Raw genomic sequence first — 22,724 nt, forward strand, 5'->3', positions numbered from 1 at the left:
TGTAATCGTTCTCGACTCGAGAATTAAAAACTTCGTCGAAACATGACGAATTTGGTATCAAAAGACCGAGAATGACGAGCACACCATGTACATATATTTTCAGCACATTCGAGTGACGATTTCACCTCGAAATCGTCATTTGCGTTCTGAAACCCTTGGCCTCCATTTATGTGTTGCCCTTTACATAGGCCTTAATCCAGCTGAATTCAATTCCACAAAGACACATACTCCTTAATCGACTTTTCTATGACCTGTGCAAGTTGGAACCATTGCCCCAGGCCGAACTCGTTAGGTCAGTTCCCCTCCCAGTGGCCGAACAAGATAGCATCAGGGCTCAACAGGCCATAAAACCGTTTCAGCGCGCACACCTGCCGTATCTTGCTCCCATCTGTCTCTACTCTTTTTGCTTCACTTACTTTATGGTGGGGAGGTGCCTGTTTTATTGGGGGTCCACCGATATCTGATGAAATGTTGGGCCTTGCCGGGTGATTTGTTATGGGCAGCACGACGTGAAATATGTACATGTCATCATGACTCTGCTTTTCCTTTGTAACCAAAACCTGTAAATGATATATTACAAATTCGAAGAATGTTTGCCTAAAGCTGAATATTCTGTATAAAGAGAGAAGCCTGACTTTGTAAATTCGAGCAGTCTCCTGAGAATATACTTCCCCGTGTGTTGTACTTCTAGGACACTTGTTACCTTGGTTGCAGCCAATAAATCGATCTTTGACTTCACCTAGAAGACTCTGAGTTTCTGTGGTCTGGATCAGGAAGAACCTGAGGTCTCTGGGTGTACCCTGACACCGCTGGGTTACCGGTTCTGTGCTGGTTCTGAAAAACCCAGTACCTCAGCTGGCGCCCAACGTTTGGGGCGATTCCAGTGGTACCAGTCAGCCAGAGGTTCCTGAGGAGCTTTGTGTGAAAATTCCGGAGGACGGCCAACCACCTCATCGACCCCTGCATGTCGACGTGGTCTGAAGGTCTTTGCTGCGAGGTTCCCCGCTTCCCGACGGCTACGAAGGACTGCTGCCCTGGCTATCGCCCTGATTTGGACCCTTGAAGTTTGGTAGAGCGAAACACTAAGACGAGTCTTCTGGTGACGTCATCGATATCTCAGTTAAGTATAAGTGGAGCGTCTCCCAGTCCTTAGTTAGTCTTAGTCTTGGGTATCCTTTGGGATAATTGTTGGTACTTGCAAGCACCAAAACCGAAGGACTCGTGTATTCACGAGAAATATCGTAATCGATAATCCTTTGAAGTTTGGATCTAGACTAGAGAGCGAAGATGCCTAGTCTTAGACTTGGAAATTTGTTTTGTCTTGGTGGTAATAATAGGGACTCCCGATTGGAGGACTCATGTCCGGTTCCTCCGGTTGGAACTCCAACTTACGAGTTATATGTGAAACAAGGGATAGGCCCCATCACATACAACGAAGTATGGATCAAATACACCAGGAAAGATGGTGTTTTAAAATGGCCCCAATATGGTAGTTTTGATACCGAAATCTTAGACAACCTTGAAGTTAAACTTTTCAAAAAGAAAGCCCGGCCGGCAATGTTCGACTCTTTCCGCCTATGGCGTAAGGAGGCCAAACAAAAGGAAATCAAATTAGCTAAGAAAAATAAGAGAGAAGGAGGACTTTCAGTAATGCAAGCTGCTATGCAGTTTAAAGACAATGAAGAAGAACAGATGAGTGAGCAGTTGCAGAGGCAACGTAAAATGGCAATGGATAAATGCTATCCAGTTTTGCCGTGTCTTCAGCAAGAGGCAGCTAAAGAGCGCGAAAAAGATCCATTAATGTCACACTTACTAAGTTCGCCACCCCCCTATGCACAAAATCCCACGGCACCTCCACAACCCATAGTTGCACAACCTGTGGTTGTTATGCCTCCTGCTCCTTCACAGCAACCACCAGCTACTCTTCAGCTGGCCCCTACTCCTTTGGTGCAGCCTCCTCAAGGCCCACCGATCACATCTGTACTTTCTACGATTTTGCCTACTGTACTTTCCACTTCTCCTAATGCTCCCTCTACGATGTTGCCTAGTGCTCCTTCTATTTCTCCTGATGCCTCCTCTGCTGGTATCTCTGCCTCTGCCTTATCTCACCCCGTTTTTCCGCCCGTTCTTCCTTCAGTTTCACCTTCCATTCGTCAGAAAATGGCCAGCACTGTCACTAACCTTCTTTCACCTCTTTTTGGGTCGCCTACTACAACCCCTAAAATGGAACGAAGACAGTTGCGAAGTCGACTGCCTGACTATCAAGAAAGAGACTTACTGAATCGTTTGGCACGAAAATGGGTTATGGACACCGTAAAATATGATGTAGAGTCGGTCATGGAAGTCTTCCATCAATGGGAAGCACCGACGCAGAGATATGTTTTTGAACAGATGTGTGTTTTCCTTTGTGAGGATTTGGAGGACAATGATCTGGAATGCATCCCGCAAGAGTTGTGTCGTGTACGGTTTAAGTTTGGAGAGGGCATGATTTTAGGTCCTGATGTGGAGAAAGCAGTTGAAATATTGTTATCATATCGGAGTAAGAGGAGCAGTTCTGGGTCACAATCTGAGCCTGGTGCATCTAGTAGGAAAAAGGCGCGACAATACCCGATGAGAGAAGTTCCCCCACAGTGGAGAGAGGGTGACACAACTGCTAACCCACCTATTTTGCCACACTTTCAGCGTGTATGGGTACATGTCCCATGGAAGCGAGCTGAAGTCTTAGCACTTCAACAGACATTACCTGATCCGCGTAAAAATCCTGCAGGGTATTACAAAGAGTTGTCACAAACTGCTGGATCATGTATAATGAATTTAGCCGATATCGATATGTTATTTGGGAACGTAGTTCCACAGCCTTTATGGGGTAAAATTCGCCATACAGATCATGATCAAGAGTTAGGTGACTCATGGGCTAATATCGCCGCTGCAGATGCCCGACAAGTTGGTGGTGCTAAGCCTGAGCCTTTGATAGCAGAACTCCCTGGTAAAATAGTAGATTACATGAAAACGATAATGCCTGCAATACGTGTAAATTGGGATAAGTTGTCTGCATGCAAGCAGAAGAAAGAAGAGACAGTCTCTGATTTCTTCACCAGGTTTGAAGAAACATTTGTCGACCACAGCGGTCAAGATATGACCACAGAAGGTGGTCAGAGATTGTTTGTAGATAAATTCGTGCACAATCTGCTTCCAGAATTGTGTAAAAAGTTAAAGGATTCAGAAAGTTCTTGGGCAGTCTCATCCTCAGCGCAGATATTAGCTACTGCCCAATATTACGAAAATAGAGACAAGGACGAGAAAGATAGAGTAGAAAAGAAAACCAAGGAATTAAAAACAAAGGTTTTGCTGCAGCAAGCATATCCGCCACGTGGTGGTGGTAATCAAAATAATAATGGTCAAAATATTTATCAGAACAATTTTCAGCAGCCTCAACAGTATCAGAGGAACTCGCAAAGAGTCGAGTATACTCAACCCCGTGTACCTGTAGGCCCCAACCAGTGTTCATATTGCAGAGAAGAAGGTCATTTTAAGTATAGTTGCCCTATTTGGTTACAGCGTGCAAGTGGTGCTTCTGATGTAAGAGGTTGTGGTGTTCAGCCAGCACCTAGAGGTAGAGGACGTGGGAACGTCCCCCAGAACACACGTCCCCTTCCACCACAAAATTCTATGAATAGGTTTGATCAACAGAACAACGCATCTGACAGGACAGCTCAATACTATGTTGATGATTACTATACAGAAGATGAGTATTTGGAGGGTAATAATTGCTAGGACAGCCATAGACAAAGAGAGGGAGTTGTTTCAGTTCCAGTAGATCAGAGTGGACCCTACGTCGAGGCGATTACATCAGGTGTGTCAGAGCCTTTTCTGTTGGATACTGGTGCTACAAAGAGTTCTATTATGCACTCCAAACTCCCTGGCGCACCTTTGTCTGGCGAAATGAACGTTTCTGCAGGTTTTTCTGGCGCCCCAGTTAGAAATCCGATTTCTGACCCTTTGTCTCTTTCTGTTGGTCCCTGCGAATTCGAAGTACCCCTCATTCTGACAACAGGTTGTGGTGAAAACTTGCTAGGATTGGATTTGTTAAAAAGATTGTATGCGACTTTGTACTGTTCTCCTTCAGGAGTACAACTTACTTTAGGCAAGAAAGTGGTTTCTCCCATATATTTGTCGAGGGATAAACTTCCAGCAGAATTGTCGTTTCTTCCAGACATTCTTTGGGCCGCTGGTCCTAATGATGTAGGCCTTTTAGAAATTCCACCATATGTTGTAACATTGAAAGCCAATGTTAAAATGCCACGAATTCCACAATATAGGATTTCTAGTGAGGGTGAAAAAGCTTTGCTAGCGATCGTTTACGAATTGATTGAAAAAGATGTGGTTGAAGAAACACGAGGCAACGTTTGCAATAGTCCCGTTCTGCCTGTTTTAAAACGAACTGACCCTTCTCAGCCACCTGTGTACAGATCCGTGATTGATCTGAGAGAAGTGAATAAAATAGTTGTGCCACAGTTCCCAGTTGTCCCCGACATTACCACATTATTGACTATGATTCCAGCATCTGCCTCTTGGTTTTCGGTGATTGACCTGAAGAATGCCTTCTTCAGCATCCCGATTGCTGAGGAGAGCAGGGATATTTTTTCCTTCAGCTTAGGAGGTCGCAGCTTCCGCTTTAAACGCGCTCCTCAGGGCTACTGTGAAAGTCCATCAATATACAGTCAAGCTCTAAAAACACAGCTTGATACGATTGTTTTACCTGAAGGTGCTATTCTTGTACAGTATGTGGATGATTTACTCATTGCTGCAGACACTGAGGAAATTTGTAAAAAGGCCACGCTGTCATTGTTGCGTCATCTGTGTGATCTTCATCACAAGGTGTCACTTTCCAATCTGCAATATTGCCGACAAGAAGTGACCTACCTAGGTCACCTCCTATCGAAGGAGGGAAGGAAACTGACCCCAGAAAGAATTCAGGCAATAGCGAAATTGAATGTGCCAAGAACACAGAGAGAAGTGTGTGCTTTCTTGGGCATTACATCGTACTGTAGACAATGGATTCAAAATTTTTCGTTATTTGCCAAACCTTTGGTGGCCTTAACGTGTAAAAATACACCCAATCCCATTCCTTGGTCTGAAGAGTGTCAGAAAAGGTTTCTCGAATTACGCACAGCATTGTGTTCGGCCCCTGTGTTAGGTACCCCCGACTACAGTAAGCCTTTCACATTATATGTCCACGAGAAGGAGGGCTGTGCATTATCTGTGCTGACTCAGTTGTTTGGAGGTAGGCAGCGTCCATGTGCCTATTTTTCGTCGACTGTGGATCTGGTAGCTAAAGCATTGCCAAGTTGTTTAAGAGCCACAGCAGCAGCAGCTGTTTCTATTCGACAGTCTGCTGGTCTAGTAATGAATAATACACTAATCGTGATGGTCCCGCATGCAGTAGACACGTTGTTAAATAGAACCAAGACACAGCACTTAACTAGTGCTCGACTGTCCAGTTACGAATTGACACTGCTAGCGAGTCATGTGCACATAAAAAGATGCAGTACCTTAAACCTAGCTACATTGTTGCCAATTGCAGAGGAATCAGATGTTTCAGAACAGCACAATTGTTTTCTCAGAACAGAGGAAGAGACGAAAGGGAGAATAGATTTATTCGATACTCCTCTTGCTGAATGTGATGGTACATTATGGGTGGATGGTTCATGCTTCAAGCTCCCGAGTGGTGACACGACTGCAGCATATGCCGTTACGACTTTGCATACAGTTGTTGAAGCTGCACGTGTCCCGCATAATTCAGCTCAGGCAGCAGAATTGATTGCACTCACGAGAGCATGTGTGTTGTCTAAAGGGATGAAAGTGACTATCTACACTGATAGTCAGTATGCATTTGGAGTGGCTCACAGTTTTGGGCGATTGTGGAGAGAACGTGGATTCCTGACTTCGCATGGAGCTAAGATTCAGCATGTCAGTTGGTGAATAAGCTTCTTGAATCACTGACCTTGCCTCTGCAAATGGCGATTGTGAAATGTAGTGCTCACAAGAAGGTGACTGATGATGTAGGTCGTGGAAATGCATTTGCTGATGAGATCGCGAAGGAAACGGCAAAGAATGTAATGAGCCGAATGTATGTTGCAGGCCCTGCAAGATGGACTGGTGATGTTGGAATGTGTGAGGACACAATAGAGAGTGTGAAGTCCATCCAAGCTGAGGCCACAGAGAAAGAATTGAACACGTGGAGAGAAAGTACGGGTAGAATGGATGCAAATGGTTGCTGGATTCAATTATCAGAGCATCAGAGATGGTTGTTACCCGATGCATATGTGCTTGCAGTGGTTACAATGGCTCATGGAATGGCTCATATCAGCGTGAAAGGGATTTGCGAATTGTTGGCCCCAGTATGGAAGAATTCAGGGATTCCCAAGTGTGCAGATAATGTTGTCAAGAATTGCATGGTATGTTTGAAACACAATCCTGGTAGGGGAACCCCAACTCCAGCTGGTCATTTTGCGCCTCCTACGTATCCGTTCGAGGTTTTGCAGCTAGATTTCATTCACATGGAGAGGTGCAACAACTTAAAATACGTACTCGTTGTTGTTTGTGCCTTCTCAAGATGGGTAGAAGCCTATCCCCTAAAAGACAATACTGCCTTGTCCACAGCAAAAGCCCTTGTGAAAGAGTACTTCCCCAGGTTTGGAATGCCTAGAATGGTCTGGTCTGATAATGGAAGTGAATTTGTGGGTCGTGTGATGAAGAGAGTGTGTGAAGGGCTAGGTATCCGGCAGAAGTTCCACGCTGCAAATCACCCCCAATCAGCTGGATTAGTAGAATGTTACAATGGCACTTTAAAACTTAAACTGGCCAAAATCCAAGCGAGCACAGGTCTTAAATGGCCTGACGCTCTACCCTTAGCACTCCTGTCCACTAGAATGACTGTGCATTCACGAGTGAAACTTAGTCCATATGAGATAGTTTTTGGCCGGCCAGCCAACATATGGGGAGTGCCTAGACCCACTAAGTTCAGCGAGCTTGAACACCCTATTTTGCTTAATTATCTGTATGAATTGACGGCTAAATTGCGTGTTTTGCATCAACAGGTCCACAACACCCTGCCTCCGGTCTCTGAGACTCCGGGTCACGCCATTGACCCTGGTTCCTGGATTCTTGTCAGGAACTTCCAAAGAACGAAGAACGACCAGCCCAGGTGGACCGGGCCTCATCTCGTCCTTCTTTCTACAAGATCAGCCGTTCGGGTGGAGGGGAAGGCCAACTGGGTCCACGGGATCCATTGTAAGAAAATCCCTTTCCCTCTGCCCTATGACCAGTGGGTCCAGAAGGGTGTCGCTGACCCAGAACCTGATACCGGGTCACATGCCGTCCCTTTCCATGACTTGCACGTAAAAAGAACTGACTCTGAACAAGAAAATGAGAACATTTTGCACAAGGCTGTGACACCATCCAAGCTATTGAACACTACAGAGCCTGACCTTTTGTTCCAGGATCAGACAATACCTGGAAAACAACTATATAATTTGAGACCGAGAAAAACGAACTAATAGAACAATTTCTTTTGCAATTAGAGACTAAGATCCATGGACTAATAAAACAGATATTTTCTTTTCCCCCAAGTACTATTTTTGAAAGTGCAGCTCTCCCATCTAGGAAACTTGCTTATTTTTGTTTTTCGAACAGCCATCCGGGTTCTGCTGCTAGGGCCGCGGTTGATTAAAGACTTTGGGGTGCAGCTGACGACGTTAGGTCGGTAGTTCTGGTTGGTCCGAGGGAGTTGCCCTAGACTGACAGATGCATCCCTTAGCAGAGGCAACCTACCACCGCGGGCAGCACTTTAGAGAGGATGGAGTTTCCCGATGCGGAGAGACCTGCCAACCGGACGAACTTAAAGCACAAATTGTGCAACGTGATGACAAGGAAAAGCTTTATAATATTGTGTATTTCCATGCTATTCAGTGTAATGATATTTTTGATAAGTTATGTCTTATTTTCTTTTCGTGTAACATTTGCACCCACTGCATCACCCATACCTCCTCCCACTGTTTCCTCCCATTCTTTCCACCCTCTGCCTGACCACGAATCAAATAGTAGATTGGAGTTCATTAATAACTCCTTTGTTCAGTTGTTACATCAACACCAACTTGTAATGAACACAACTAACTGTTGGGTGTGCGGTCTTATGCCTCACACAACGGATAAAGGTATCCCTTATCTAGTCCTGCCATTTAGTCACAATGGTTCTGTATGGGCATATAGGACAATGTTCATATATGCACACGAACTCTACCCCCTGCGTTCTGTAACAGACAATCCTAGAAAAAGTGCTCTAGTCAAGGGTATAGTAGACATGATTAATGAAGGTATTTCTTATGAGACTATCCCTAGAGATGAGACACTATTGTACATAGGATGGAACATGACTGGATATGGAGCTACTCTGAGTGAGAAACAGCAAGCTAAGAGATCGTCCCCGATTTGGATTGTACCCCATCAGGGTCATCTGTGTCTGCATGGTAATGGCACGAATCCCAGGACTCAGTTAGGGAAGAGTGTCTGTACTGAAACGTATGTTTTTGGATCTCAGACTTCCCCTGCGTTTTTAGCAGCTAAGGGTACTTATTTCATCTGCCACGATAGAGCCTATACATGGTTGCCCCCTGACTTTTCGGGCTCATGTTTTGTTTCCTTCCTGTTGCCTCCCACCTACACAGCAGCGACAGACTACCACAGGACAAGGATAGTTAGAGGTGTTTTGAGTGAAGAAGACACTGCAGGTCAAGAATTTGGAGACTTTGCAAATGGTTTTCTGCCGTTCTGGGGATCCATGGCTAACAGCAGGAACATTAGGCAATTGACAAGGGTAGTTGAGTCCACCGTGATTGAAACTGCTGGTGCCCTTAGTAACTTGACTGCTGAGCTCCAGTCGGATCGACTTATGACCCTTCAGAACAGGGTCGCTTTAGATGTCATACTTGCAGACCGAGGTGGGGTATGCAGATTGATCCAATCGAGTTGCTGCGTCTTCATCCCTGATAACGCTCTAATAGTGTACCAGGCCATCTCCAAACTACATAAGATTTCCGAATCCATTCATGTGGATAAAGGAGATTGGTCATTAATGGGATGGTTCTGGGAACTGATATCCGCCTGGGGATGGAAAATTCTAATGGTCATTGGGATGGTCTTAGCCATTCTTTTCCTGTTCTGTCTGTGCATACAGTGTGCTCCTGCAATATGTGGCCTCTGTGTTACATCATGTGTAAGGAAGCCTGTGTCAAGAGATGAACTAAGTACTGGAATGATGCTACAGCAACATCTCAATGACTTCAGGAATATAGATCTGGACTCAGATTAACATGAGGATAGATTAATTGCCTATGTAAGGGCAAAAGGAGGGTTTGTGGTTCTGAGAAATCTGGATTCGTGTAATCGTTCTCGACTCGAGAATTAAAAACTTCGTCGAAACATGACGAATTTGGTATCAAAAGACCGAGAATGACGAGCACACCATGTACATATATTTTCAGCACATTCGAGTGATGATTTCACCTCGAAATCGTCATTTGCGTTCTGAAACCCTTGGCCTCCATTTATGTGTTGCCCTTTACATAGGCCTTAATCCAGCTGAATTCAATTCCACAAAGACACATACTCCTTAATCGACTTTTCTATGACCTGTGCAAGTTGGAACCATTGCCCCAGGCCGAACTCGTTAGGTCAGTTCCCCTCCCAGTGGCCGAACAAGATAGCATCAGGGCTCAACAGGCCATAAAACCATTTCAGCGCGCACACCTGCCGTATCTTTCTCCCATCTGTCTCTACTCTTTTTGCTTCACTTACTTTATGGTGGGGAGGTGCCTGTTTTATTGGGGGTCCACCGATATCTGATGGAATGTTGGGCCTTGCCGGGTGATTTGTTATGGGCAGCACGACGTGAAATATGTACATGTCATCATGACTCTGCTTTTCCTTTGTAACCAAAACCTGTAAATGATATATTGCAAATTCGAAGAATGTTTGCCTAAAGCTGAATATTCTGTATAAAGAGAGAAGCCTGACTTTGTAAATTTGAGCAGTCTCCTGAGAATATACTTCCCCGTGTGTTGTACTTCTAGGACACTTGTTACCTTGGTTGCAGCCAATAAATTGATCTTTGACTTCACCTAGAAGACTCTGAGTTTCTGTGGTCTGGATCAGGAAGAACCCGAGGTCTCTGGGTGTACCCTGACACCGCTGGGTTACCGGTTCTGTGCCGGTTCTGAAAAACCCAGTACCTCAGCTCGGCTCTTGGTGTTTGTTGTGGGGGGTTGTTGCAGTGTGATGGCAGGAGGTGTGAGGAAGATGGCAGAACAGCAGGGGGTTGATGGTGTGCTAACAATTACGCTGAGGTGCATTAAGAGCTGATTACAAAGTCTTTAACGAAACCCAATTGAGATCAAGTAGGATGGGCAAGTTGCTGTTTGCATAACATTAAGTCAGGCAACTCTCTAAAGCACCCCTCTGAGTATTTGTGCCCTGGGCCTGGGTCCAGCTCGCCCATGTCCAAGGCCGGCCCTGGAGATGACAAACTTAGGAGAAAGGAGTGTAAACAGCATGAAGAAAATAGAGAATATCATTGTCAGTTTGCATTCTTCACATCAGACGTATGGGACGAAGTACCATGCATTTTAATACTGCAGCGGACACCCTTTGAGAAATTTGTTGCAGTTTGTATTTTAATAGACTGTGCAATCATGTATCAACTGCTCAATTGGGTTAGAAAATTATTTACGAGTAAATAAGCAGAGTAGTCATTCGCTAGAAGGATTTTCTGTTCAAAACCACAGATAACAGTAGCTTACAAGTGCGCATCCTTGTGTCCCAGCCTGAAATTCTAAAAAAACCAAGCATTTACAATGCAATTTTTTTGCCTTTGTTAAAGTTAGAGCTATTGGCATTGCTCTTGACATTATTTTTATTTATGTTTTTTTTAACATAAATAAATGGCAGTGTCATTTACAATGCCACTAGCTTTATCTCTCGCAAATGACACACACAAACACACACAGAGCCCCCCCACACACACACCCACACAGAGCCCCCCACACACACAGCCACACAGAGCCCCCCACACACACAGCCACACAGAGCCCCCCACACACACAGCCACACAAAGCCCCCCACACACACAGCCACACAAAGCTTCCCACACACACAGCCACACAAAGCTTCCCACACACACAGCCACACAAAGCTTCCCACACACATAGCCACACAAAGCTCCCCACACACACAGCCACACAGAGCCTTCCACACACACCCACACAGCACAAGCAGGCAACAGGGGCACACGGAGGCACAAGCAGGCAACAGGGGCACACGGAGGCACAAGCAGGCAACAGGGGCACACGGAGGCACAAGCAGGCAACAGGGGCACACGGAGGCACAAGCAGTCAACAGGGACACACGGAGGCACAAGCAGGCAACAGGGGCACACGGAGGCACAAGCAGGCAACAGGGGCACACGGAGGCACAAGCAGGCAACAGGGGCACTTACGGAGGCACAAGCAGGCAACAGGGTCACGAAAACTGAGGCACAAGCAGGCAACAGGGGCACGAAAACTGAGGCACAAGCAGGCGACAGGGGCACGAAAACGGAGGCACAAGCAGGCAACGGAGGCACAAGCAGGCAACAGGGGCACACAGAGGCACAAGCAAGCAACAGGGTCATGAAAACAAGCACAAGCAGGCAAAAGGGTCACAAGCAGGAATTGTAATTTAGACGGGGCTGAAGTGGAGAACGGTCAGTAGGGAAGTAGTGCGGCTGGTGCAGTGGTACCAGGCCGAAAGGTGAGAGGGGCTGTCTGCACCCCAGTTTGGACAGTTTCCACTACCTAACAGGGATTGGTGGGAGGGGGGCGTACTTCTTGCTTGCTTTAGGGCTGTTACTTCGGGGACGCAGTGCACCCTGCTGCCTGCTGCCGCCGGGACACGACAACAGGCAGGGAGAGGACAGGCTGGGAGAGGGCAGGGAGGGGACAGGCTGGGAGAGGGCAGGCTGGGAGAGGGCAGGGAGGGGACAGGCTGGGAGAGGGCAGGTTGGGAGAGGGCAGGTTGGGAGAGGGCAGGCTGGAAGTGGACAGGCTGTGAGAGGACAGGCTGGGAAAGGGCATGGAGGGGACAGGCTGGGAAAGGGCAGGCTGGAAGTGGACAGGCTGGGAGAGGACAGGCTGGGAAAGGGCAGGGAGGGGACAGGCTGGGAAAGGGCAGGCTGGGAGAGAACAGGCCGGGAGTGGGCAGGCCGCGAGAGGACAGGCCGGGAGAGGACAGGCCGGGAGAGGACAGGCCGGGAGAGGACAGGCCGGGAGAGGGCAGGCCGGGAGAGGGCAGGCCGGGAGAGGGCAGGCCGCGAGAGGACAGGCCGCGAGAGAACAGGCCGGGAGTGGGCAGGCCGGGAGTGGGCAGGCCGGGAGTGGGCAGGCTGGGAGTGGGCAGGCTGGGAGAGGGCAGGCTGGGAGAGAACAGGCTGGGAGAGGGCAGGCTGGGAGAGGGCAGGCTGGGAGAGGGCAGGCTGGGAGAGGGCAGGCTGGGAGAGGGCAGGCTGGGAGAGGGCAGGCTGGGAGAGGGCAGGCTGGGAGTGGGCAGGCTGCGAGAGGACAGGAAAAGGACAGGCTGGGAGAGGGCAGGCTGGGAGAGGGCAGGCTGGGAGAGAACAGGCTGGGAGTGGGCAGGCTGGGAGAGGACAGGCTGCGAGAGGACAGGAAAAGGACGTCTGGCTAATTCTGGCCTAATGTCCTTGGTGATGAAGTAGCCTCCGCCTTCCTGGCCCCCAGGGACAAAGGGGGGGGGGGCAGAATAACAGCAGGGATACTGAAGTACCTCGACGGCCGTTAGAAGGAGCGGGGAGGAAAAAAGATAACAAGCATTGACATAGGCAAAGTCTTGCAGCCAATGCCAGACCGATTGGCTTAGCCAGTGCTGGTTTGGTCCACCGGTGGAGGTTCTGTCTTTCATTATAAAAGTAGCTGGGAGTCTTCAAAGCTGTAGAATGCTGGCCCTCCGTCTTTGACACATCCCAGTCTGCACCTTCAGATGTATATTTATTCCAGAGTCAAGATGATTTTTGTTAACGTATGTTTTTTCACAGAGAGACGGCTTTATCGAAGGCAGCAGTTGGAAATTAAGTTGTTCACGTCGTGCTAAGGCCTGGTCTGCTGTATTGGTATTTAGTCAGTAAGGGAAGGTTGTAAACAGTATCCCGAGCAGTCATCTGAGGACTATCTGAGCGTGCTACCGCCAAAATATCTTCCTCACGAAGCAACACAGCTGGAAGTCATCTAATCATGACTAAGCAAAAATAATGTATGCCCCTAACTTATTTTTGTCGAGTTTTGGTAAATGCCCTGAAGTCTGTATTGTGCTCTGTGACGCAGATGTTGAATAAGAGGAGCACAGCAGTGTCATTTCCCGTATTTAAAGCACGTTCCACAAAGGCACACTCGGGTCATATTGTGAGATTGAAAAAAAGTTAACAATCTTACAAAATACATATTAAGCTTTCCAGTGTATGCCGAAGGAGACCACCTTGCAAGAAGGCAGATTGGGAGCACTGACTGGAAATTCAGAGCAAAAGGTTAAAATTCAGGACAAACAACGAGCGGGACACATTGACTCACCTGTGACCCTGGCCAACCCCGAGCACCTGTGCGGTTCAGAGTCTGCAGACTCAGCCGGGCTGCCAGCGGCCTCTTGGGCCGGTCTCATCTGAGGCGGCTGCAGTCAGACCCCCCAGCTGTCTCCGGCCTGGCTACATACAGCGCCCCCAGTTTGCTGCCCCTGCAGCATCACTGCCGTCGCCTCGAGCTCGCTTCTCTGCCACTCCTGGCTTCTCAGCCCGAAGCGCGAAGGATGCTGGAACCTGTAGTTCTAAACCTCCCCCCCACTATAAAGTGCGTGTGGGCGGGGCCCAGACAGCAGGGGTCTCATGCATGGGCCGCCTCGAAAGGAACAAGCGCCTTGAGGGGCCCAGCATGAATGAAGTGCACGTGTGTGCGGGCACGCCCCCGTACCCTGGTATTAGGGGAGGGGGGCGTGACAGGAGCACGCAAAGGTGGTCTTCAGGGAGCCATATATCCCGCTCCTGTGTTTAGGAATGTAGCGCCTGGGGATGGAAAGGCTGGTCACCCCGCGAGGAGCTATGATGGGAAGGATGGTGCTGACACGAGGCTGCTGTGCGGGGGCAGCGGTCCCGAGACCGGGCTTCAGATCCAGCGCCCAGAGCGGGCTGAGAGGCCTCTAGGAGCTGGCTCTGTGGACCCCCCCCCCCCCCGCATCAGACCCTGGCGTGCACTATAGGAGAGTCTGGACCGCCCACGCCTGGAAGACCGGCCCAGAGGGGGTTAAATCTCGTCAAGAGGGGGTTAAATCTCGCAGCGGGGACGGGCACACACACAGCGGGAGTCGGGGGGGCCAACCAAAGACACGGACAGCGGGAGTCAAGAGGGGGGGAGGGGGGGCGAACAAAGACACGGACAGCGGGAGGAGGGACGACATGAGTACCAGTTACATTACAAGGACATATTCATTTTGGTAGGCACGAGAAGACGAAGTGATTTTGCACAGAATTACATGAAGTTGAAAAAACAAAGAGCCACGGACAGCGGGAGGGGTGGGGGGGCGGAACGGCACAGACGACATGAGACGCGAGGGGGGGTGCGGGGCGGGAACGGACACACGGAGAGCGGGAGGGGGGCAGGGGCGGGAACGGGCACACGGAGAGCGGGAGGGGGGCAGGGGCGGAACGGGCACATGGAGAGTGGGAGGGGGGAACGGGATAAAAACATGCTGCTTACCTGAGCATTGAGCAGGAGAAACATTGGTCGACGGGCCCCGGCGCCATCTTCGGCGGAATGAGAAAACACGCCCTGACAGAAAAAAAAAACCAGTCTTGCAGCACCAACCATCGCCTTTAAAACAAGTCAGGTCCCGGGCCGGCAGCCAATCACAGCGCGGCCCGGGAAATGACGTCACGGGAGTGTCCCGGGCCGGCAGCCAATCACAGCGCGGCCCGGGACAAAGGGGCGGGACTTAAAAAAAGCCAGAGAAACGCCCCCGAATCGCGTTTTCCCGAGAAAGCGTGATTGACAGCCTCTGTCTCCCAATGGCTAGCCTCCATTTATGGAGCTAGCCAATGAGAGACAGAGGCGGGTCATCGATCCCACATACAACTCAAAAGGTTTTTTAGCGCATGCGCACTACGTGCGCACTTGCAGGCAAAACCTAAAAAAGAGATTTATTTTGAAGAAACTATAATCATGAGTGGGTTATCCTGAAACAAATGGTCAGCCAGTGGTGGCGCAAAAAACACCAGAGATTTAAGGGTATTTGAGAAAAAAACAAAATCGAATTTACAGACTGAAGTGAAAGCGAAATTCAGTAACCTACTGTCTGCTTACCCCTGCCTAAACATGTCGACTTGCACGACTGAGGAATGCAAACCTAAATTCAGCAATATAGTGTCTACTTACTCCTGGCTAAACACATCAACTTACACGATTGAATTGTAATCGCCTCAATAAACAAGCATTTGCAATGCAATAGGTCTCGCATTAGGAATGTTTGAGTTATTGGTATTGTAAATGCCATTTTTTTTAGGTTTCGCCTGCCGAAGGCTGCGCTCTGCGCAGCTTTTCGGAGCAAGGCGAAATCTAATGTTTACTATATGGGCTACAGGAACGTCCCCCGGCTCCCATTGGCTAGCTCCATAAATGGAGGCTAGCCATTGGGAGCCGGATCTGTCCGTCAAGGCCGGACCAGATTCGGGGGCGTTCCCGAGATTTTTTCGCTCTCCGCCTCTGCGATGTCGTCATCGCGGCGGTGGGCGGAGTTTCGTTTTTTTTTTTTGTGGTTTGTTTTTGTCATACGGCCGCCGGAGGAAGCCCAGGTGAGTGCTTGTTCCTCATGATATCGATTGTTTTCACTGAAAGAACACTGCTCTGAAAACTGGGTAGATACTTGCTTCCGCAAAAAGGGCCAGTGTTGGATTTGGGAGCAGGTAGGTAGATGGTGGTTTGCTACGGAAAAAGTTACAGGGACGTAGTTGGTTCTTTATTTAGAGTTTGCGTTATGTGGTGAGTAAGTGCTTTTCTGCCTATGTCAGCGTGCGCCCGGGTCCCAAGGTCCGTGGCGTGTTGTGCCAGTTCCCACGATTACGTTCTTGCTATGAACGAGTGTCGGGTTCTTGGACAGAGACGACTCTGCGGCCAAGACCCATTTTGCTGTGCTTTCTGGTGGGATCAGCCAACTGGTGTGGGATGCTTGTTAATTTTACATGTGATCATGTTCGTTAACTCCAAGCTAGGGGTGCATGTACAGGTTACCTCCCTGTGCAAAGTTCATGACGCTCACAAGACTCCTTCGTCCACATTCCTGCCGTACAGGCGCGGTCTTCGGGTCCATATTGCCATTCCCCCTTTTGTTTGTCGAACTCGCAGCATTCCACCGCGCTTTCCATTCAGCATCCGTAGGGTGCAGATGCCAATGTCTTGGTGAACTATTCGGGTGGGGGGTGGGGTGGAGCCGGGGATATGCGCGCGCATTCCATCATCCTCTCAGACAGACCAGGCTACTATACATGTCTGCTAGGGCCTTCGTTGCTCTTTTGGTCTGCTCGCAAGCCTCGGCTCTCCCTTTTAAGGGGACGGACCCTCTCCCTGCACGTAGCCTAGTCAGAAAGACTTTTCCATGCAGTGGGCTGTGGACCCTTTCACATTGGATCGAGGCTCATTCCACACGGAGAAGGAAAGCCGCAACAGAGCTCGCTTTGGAGCATGTTACTTAACTGTGCAGGGTGTTTGCGGAGCTCTGCAACCTTTTTCAGTGCGTCACTACTGGAGGTAGCTCAGACTCCCAGGCTAACCCCTCTCTGTGCCTGTATGTTCAAGTGCTTGTGCAGCGGTGTATTGATCCGTGGTACAAGCAGGGGCATAAGAAGGTAACTTTGTAGGAGATGGTAATTAACTATTTCATCCATTGACCTGTTTGCGTGGCCTAGTTCTTTTGCATCGGTCTTGCTATTAACGTCATTGCCACTTGCCCTCTTTTTGTTATTTTCCATTCCTGCTGCTCCTGCATTATTTGTATTCGTGCACACGACCTTGTGTGACTTTCCTGCTGACCACAGAGTACATTTATTTGTCTAAGAACGTGTTGCTTTGAACTTTGGGAAATTCTCTAGGCCTGAAACTTGTGAGACAATTTTCTGTGACCCATTTCTGACCTCTTGCGTGTGTATTTATTTTATATTTGCCGAAACAGCATTGCCAAGAGTTGTCATTTGTGTATAGTTTTACTTAGGCTATAGCACGGGTCTTGGATCTCTCTATCTTGCATCGCACAGCAACGAGGCTCGCAACGTTGCCCAATGTAGTTTTCATAATCGTCATCTTCAATAAAGTTTATTTTGGATAAAATAAATCAATAAAACTTACATAATAAACAGACATCATTTAAATATCTCGTTTACAGTTACCGAATATTTTCCATCTTTAACAAATAACCAGGAATTCTAAATGTATATGAAAAGAGGCTAAAAGTATTTTAAAACTTGAAAGAAAAGTTAACTTTTAGCTCTACTTTATTTATGATATAAAAATGAAATTTTACATCAGGGACTTGCGTCTCCTATTAAGTTATTTACTCCTTCTCCACGTAAGGACCACTAATATTCAAAGGCTAATATCCTAAAGCCCTAAATACTGAATTCATATTTAAGGGCTAACAATTTGACCTTACAATATGAGACTGCAAGCCGTTTATTTAGAATTAAGGACTAACTCCTTATCCTTACAGCTAAGGGGCCACTAAACATTTATTACGGCTTAGCCATGTAACCTGCAGATATTTAGCCATGCTACCACAGTAACCTCCTTTGTGTCAGATTTCGAAATTCGAAGTGCAATCTCACATCTTCTCACCTCCAGGAGATGGCACACTGGAATTATCCATCTTTTGCAAGGGGCCGTATAGGCGGGGCAAAAAAATTATGAAATGAGAAATGTATTCAGGTGATAGGGAGTATGCGGAGCGCACACACGTCATTGGAGCTATTCCCATCGCTCCACCTTAAAGTACACCCAAAGATCAGAAGTGTGCCATATTTGAATTTCAGATAAAGTTGTCCGCCTGGAGAGCCTTGTATAGCTTCAAGAGATGTTTCATACCTTGGAAAATTCTTATGATCTAAGAATTTCTCAGTGATATTTCCTGGCCTGCAGTTCTTAATCTTTTCTCCCCAGAGAAATTCTCTGCACTTATCTTTTATCTGTTGTCTAGGTAGCTTAATGGCTTCTTCCGGGTTGGCCCAAAGGGAATCCAGACCAAGATGGTAAAGGTTATTCTTTGTATTCGCTAGCCAATGGAATTCTTAAATGGTCACTCTGGCCTAATAGTACTTTGATGGATTGTTTGTAGGGTTCCAGCCCCCGGATGGACCAAAGCCTATGCCAATGTAACAGAGGTCCCATTTTAGAATACAAGGAGATGAGAAATAATCCCATATCTTATGCTAAAGGCAACAAAGGTCTACTTGTGGGAAGATTAGTCAGACTCCATAGGAATTTGTTTTCTTCGTATGTCAACTCCTTTATATCCACATGACCCCAAAATTCGGTTCCTTATAATACAGAGTTTTTAGCTTTGACCCTGTGAACCTCAAGAGCTGGTAGCCAATTTTTATGTTTTGTTTTTGCCATTTGAAAGGATCGCTCTTGTCTCTTGGGTCAGCATAAGCGCACTCCTACTCACTGCTTCCGCACGCCACCTGAGCTTAATAGCAACACTCATTGTAAAACACTATTTATAATCTGCAGGCTTCAAGTTTAAAATCTGGCAAACGCATTGTTTCTTTATACTTGGCAATATGTATCATTATCAAACGTGTATTGGCAAGGCTGCTCGATTTCTGTTCGATGTTGTGCGCTGCTTTTCCAATTGACAGTGTTTTCACATGAATGTTGGATTTCAAGCAGTGGAGGCCTTTCTCATTTAGGCAACATTCTGCTTTGGACGAGTTGTCAAGGGTCTACCTCCCCATTTTCTCCTCACTCTCTATCCTGCACTCCTTAGCTTTTCTTTTCACACTCTCTCGCTTCTGCCCTCCTTCCTGCTCTCTTCTTCTTTCCTGTCCTCCCTATCCCTTCTGCCTTCTCTCACTCTATTCCCTCTGCCCTCCTTCTTGCTCTCTCTCTTCTACCATCCCTCTCTTTTCTGCCTTCTTACTCCCTCCTGCCCTCCCTTTCCACCTCTCTCTTCTGCTCTCTTTCACCTTCTTGTCCTCCATCTCTCTCTTGTTCTCTCTCCTTCCTGTCCTCTCCTCCTCTAGCCCTCCTTCTCCCTCCGGCCCTCCCTCTCGTACCTGCCCTCCTCTCCTTTCTGCCCTCTCTCACACTCCTACCTTCCCTACTGCCCTCCCACTCCTTCTTGCCCTCCCTCTCCTTTCTGCCTCTTTTCCTTCCTACCCTCCCTCTCTCTCCTGCCCTCTCTTACTTTGGACCTCTCTTCCTTCTTACTCCTGCTCTCCTTAACTTCTATATCTATCAATTCTTTTCTTGCACTCAGTCTCCATCTCTCCCCCTCTTGCCCTCTCTCTTTATCTTACACTCTCTCCTTCTTGCCCTCTCTCTCCTGTCTTCTCTCACACTCCTGGCTTCACTAACATGCTATATGAAATAACTTGTATTCTAATTCACTGTGCATCTGCAACTAATTGCATTATAAATGCAATCCATATTTCTGTGTAAAGTAAAACACATCAACGTTTTACACATAATTCAAAGAAGTTAGAAAAGACCATTTGTCAAAAGCAATACCAAAAGCTCAAACTTTAACAAAGGCGAAACCATTGCATTGTAAATGCTTGTTATTTATGTGTTGGTTTTGAAAATAGCAAAATTAATAGCTTTGTCATTTACAATGCCAACAGTTATAACTTTCGCAAATGTGAATGTAATGCAATATGTATTGTATTTACATGACTTAGATGTATTTATATTACAAATAATGTTTTTTTTTAATTAATACTTAAATAAAAGTTATTGTAATTTATAATGGCAATAGCTTAAACTTTTGTAAATAAATTTAGTGAAGATTATGTTCAGTTTATTTTATTGTGACGAAAATCCAAGAACATAAGTGAAATATTAACATCTTTTTGTGACATTTGTAATAAAGCTTGAAACATTGAGAGAACATATTTGAACCAGTTGTTGTTGAATGGTTGCACAGATTAATGCTGTGGTGGCGCTGAGTGATGTTGTGGTGGCGACGAGTGAGGCTGTGGCGTTCAGTGATGCTGTGGTAGCGGATAGTGACGTTGTGGTGCCCCTGAGTGATGCTGTAGTGGTGCTGAGTGATGCTGTGGTGATGCGATAGATAGAGTGAGTGCACTAGATAGGTAGAGTGAGGGTGATAGGTAGAGTGAGGGTGATAGATAGAGGGAGGGCGATAGATAGCTAGAGGGAGGGCGAGAGTTTCCAGACTCTTCTGATCGCTGGGAGGAGGAGGAATGCTGCCCTGATGTCAGTCGAGAATGTTTAGCATTCCTCTTTTATGGTGTGCCGATTTGGGGGCTCCCGAAGCGGCCGCGTAATTACACAAGTAACATGGTGGGAGGGGTGAGGGACGGGAGCACCAGGCAGAAGGACGAGTGTGAGAGGGTTGCAATGCCTCAGGCTAAATACAGAGCTGGACTCTGAAGCGGAATTAATTGGGACACATTCATTGGGCAGATATGGTGTTTTTGCTACAAACTCAGTGTGTGTCACCACTGCTCACATAAAACAAGGCTGGTAAAGTGACTGAGGCTAGGTGGTATGTTCTTGGGGGTGGGGCCCAGCGGCACAGAGAGCAGAGCCAAACACAGCGATCGGCCAGAGGGAGGAATTCCAAGCAACGAACAAGGCTGTAGTCAGCAGCCTGTGACGATCCTGAGAGGATACAAGCGCGGCTGCGAGAGCGCCGTGGAGCCAAGCCAGAAACGGCGTGGGTGGGGGGAGCGGATTCCTTTGAATGGAATAGAATATGGACACCAAGCTGTGCCCGTAAAGCACACAATGTGAAGAAGACCTGCAAAGTACTAGGCTTCCTTTCAAGTCGGGTGGGGGTGCGGGGGAGCAGGGGAGCCAGCGAGTGGGAGGAGACGAGCATGGTGGTGTGTGAGGCTTCCTTTCAAGTCGGATGGGGTGGGGGGGCAGGGGAGCGAGTGGGAGGGAAAGAGCATATGGGGTGTGAGTGAGAAGTGAGGCCAAGCGCGCCCTGGCGAAGCGTCACGCTTGAATACCTCACATGCATTGGGAGAATCCGCGCTTGGTCAAGAGTTTGTTTCGCCTACTATATACTCGCTATTAATCCCTGCGGGATATAATAGCTCGACCTAAAAAGCAGGAACATTTGAAAGTTCCCTACACTACTGACTGAAGTTTATTTGTATTGGAAGTATGGTTCACAGGCAACTGCACCTAACCCAAACTGCTAGCTGTGCCTTGGTAGTTTCCATGAAATCAGCAATCGCCAGCTATGCCTGGAACATTCATAGAAAATGCCAGAGACTGGTAAAACTGGCCTAATTTCCCACATAATACGACATAACCCCTTTTATGTAACGTGCTTGAAGCTGTCAAATTATGCTTAGTGTCTTTTCGCAGTTTTTTTTTTTTTACTCCATGAAAAAGCCCAGCTAAACGTTTATATCACTGAGCGATCTCCTCAGAGATATCTGTATGGCTGACCTTTGGTCCAGAATACTGAACCTTTGTCATGACTTTTTCTCTATTCAGAATGTGCATCCCAGGCAGGTGGTCGCCCTTGTCACACCTGTTCCTCCCTTCCCACGGCGTAAACCAGAACTTGGCTCGCGCTTGAGTAATAATCAGCCGTACAGATAAACTATGACAGATAAGCAGGCATCGGAATGACCTATCTTCCAGAAATGCACTGGTCTTACCGGAGCTGCCGCTGCTGCCCGCCCGTCACTAAGCCCCCGACACACCCCCTCTCACCGGCTGCCCTGTCAGGCGCCTGAGCAGCCAACCCACGAGCCTGGCCTAGCAGAGAACTACGAGCCGCGTTCAGTGCAGTTCGTTTAACATCCCTCAGCAGACAACGGCTACAGCTATAAAAGAACTATGGACTTTCAAAGAAACTCCTGCTAACGTTTATAAATTGGCTAGATCACCTCTACCAAATCCTTTACTCAGACCGCGGGCTCTAGCTGAAGTAAAAGCGTCAGCCATTTTAGAAAAGTTCTGCAAGAATATTAAATGTACTGTCGCCGTGTGATGAAATGAAGCAAGCTTCGCTTTTTAAAATATTTAAAAAAATAAGTTATTTTTCTTATTTTACCAAGTCAAGTGAGTGTCCGATATTCGATTCTCCGATAAAACTTTATGGAAAATGTTTGAAGATTACAATGAAACGTGTGCATATTGTAAGCTGGGAAAATACTTGCTCAATATTGTTAGCGAGATAATAGCTATTTCTGGATTCTTGTCTCCTTTTGAAGGTCTTTATTCGGAGATATTTTGATTATGTCGTCCTTCCAAGATGGCCGCTAGGGTAGAGGCACGAGTACACAAATCTACTGATCTAGGCTTGGGACGGTCTCTTAATACTAGAGCTAGAACAAATAGTGATATTTTTCTTATTTATTCTTGTGAAATTGAATATTATGCACA

General features: G+C 47.4%; 1 protein-coding gene across 1 annotated transcript in view; it reads right to left on the reverse strand.

Moving 5' to 3' along the window:
• HDHD2 (haloacid dehalogenase like hydrolase domain containing 2) overlaps positions 1–22,126 on the reverse strand; it is a 207,010-nt gene extending 184,884 nt beyond the window's left edge. Inside the window, exon 1 of the mRNA XM_078674773.1 lies at positions 21,995–22,126. The gene's annotated coding sequence lies outside the window, so the exon portion shown is untranslated. The remainder of the gene's footprint in view (positions 1–21,994) is intronic.
• Positions 22,127–22,724: the final 598 nt, after the last annotated feature.

This window comes from Lissotriton helveticus, chromosome 2_1, assembly GCF_964261635.1.
Source record: "Lissotriton helveticus chromosome 2_1, aLisHel1.1, whole genome shotgun sequence".
Lineage (NCBI taxonomy): Eukaryota > Metazoa > Chordata > Amphibia > Caudata > Salamandridae > Lissotriton > Lissotriton helveticus.